Source organism: Balaenoptera physalus (genome assembly GCF_965194825.1).
Source record: "Balaenoptera physalus genome assembly, contig: HAP1_SCAFFOLD_935, whole genome shotgun sequence".
In the NCBI taxonomy this organism is placed as follows: domain Eukaryota; kingdom Metazoa; phylum Chordata; class Mammalia; order Artiodactyla; family Balaenopteridae; genus Balaenoptera; species Balaenoptera physalus.
In genome coordinates, this window is record NW_028125853.1 from 8,145 (window position 1) to 10,180 (window position 2,036).

Genomic DNA, 2,036 nt, shown 5'->3' on the forward strand with positions numbered 1-2,036 from the left:
GGCCCGTGAGCCACAACTACTGAGCCTGCGCGTCTGGAGCCTGTGCTCCGCAACAAGAGAGGCCGCGATAGTGAGAGGCCCGAGCACTGCGATGAAGAGTGGCCCCCGCTTGCCACAACTAGAGAAAGCCTTCTCACAGAAACGAAGACCCAACGCAGCCAAAAATAAATTAATGAATTAGTTAATTTAAAAAAAAAGCTGTCTCTCAAATTTAACTTCCAGAATATATTCAGGAAAAACGCATACGCCCTTTTTGGCCAACCAAAGAAGCGGGCAATGCAAATCAACACTACAAAGAGGTATCACTTCGAATCAGAAAAAAGGACCATCCTCACAAAGGGTAAAAACCAGCTATGCAGGACAAGGAGAGGAGAAAAGGGAGCCTTGTTATGCTGAAGGGGGGAATGTAAATTGCCAACGGCCACTCTGGAGAAGTGTGCTGTGTTTCCTGAAACATCTAAAAAACAGAGCTACAAAGCATAGGGCGCTTCCACTTATGGGCCTATATGTTGGAAAAACCAAAAATCCACAGGACGCAGGCACCCCGTTTACTGCTGCTATGTTTACAACAGCCTCGACTTCGTTACAACTTAAGAGTCCTTGGAAGGAAAAAACGGTTAAAGAAAATTTGGCACTTAAGCACAACGGAATATTCCTCAGCCCTGAAATCAATGAAATGAGGCCAGTTGCAGCAACTCAGGGGGACTTATGTATGGTCATTGAGAGTGAAAGAAGTTAGACAGCAAGAGAAACTTATCATAAGATATCACTTATAAAGGGAATCTAAAAATCGCCAACCATGAACTGAATTACAAACAGAACACCATCACACATTTACAAAACACACTTATGGCTGCTTAAGGAGAAAAGTGTGGTGCGGTGATGCATAAACCAGGAGGTTGAAATTGGCACAGATACCGTTCCATACGCCAATAATGTAATCGCCAAGACATACTCATTGTTCAAGGAACTGGACTCAGCACACTCTATTCACAGAAAAAACATACATCTGACTACTAGAAACTAGAAAAGAATTTATTGAGGTCTCTCTGTAAGTGACTCAGGTGGATGTACAGCACCAAGAAACACAACATTGCAAATCAGCTACACCCCATTATAAAAATTAATTATAAAAAAAAAGACAGTGAGAGAGAGAGGAATTCTTACAAAATTCAATCAGGGGCTGTGATGCAACTGGACTGACCACATCTACACCCACAGCTGAATGGGACGTAAGGCTGGACACCCTAACCCTAAACCCTAACCCTAACCCTAACCCTAACCCAACCCTAACCCTACCTTAACCCTAACCATAACCCAACACTAACCCTAACCCTAAACCTCAACCCTAACCCTAACCCGTAACCCTAACCCAACCATAAGCATAACCCTAACCCCTAGCCCTAGCCCTAACCCTTAACCCCTAACCCCTAACCCTAACGAAGTTCACAAGTAAACTTCTCGCCCACCTGGAGAGAGTGATTTAATTTCAAAGCGTAAAGACACAATCAGGTCAGTAATTGGCCACGGGGGCTGGAGGGGCCAAGGCTAACCTGAGCTGGAGGAACGTGGGTGCCTGCCTGGATGCTCAGAGGCCAAGGGCTGTTCTGAGAGCTGCTTGGACACTCGTGCAGATGGAACAAAGGATCCGTCCAGTCCCAAGAGGGCCCCACCAGCCCTCACGAACGCAACACCAGACTTCCCTGGTGGCGCAGTGGTTAAGAATCCACCTGCCAATGCAGGGGACACGGGTTTGAGCCCTGGTCCGGGAAGATCCCACATGCTGTGGAGCAACTAAGCCGGTGTACCACAACTACTGAGCCGGCGCTCTAGAACCCGCGAGCCCCAACTGCTGAAGCCCACGTGCTTAGAGCCTGTGCTCTGCATCAAGAGAAGCCACCGCAATGAGAAGCCCCCTCTTGCCGCAACTAGAGAAAGCCTCCGTGCAGCAATGCAGACCCAACGCAGCCCAAAATTAATTAATTAATTAATTAAGAGAAAAAAAAGTCTGCCCCTGGGGGCTGGCAGACTGATGC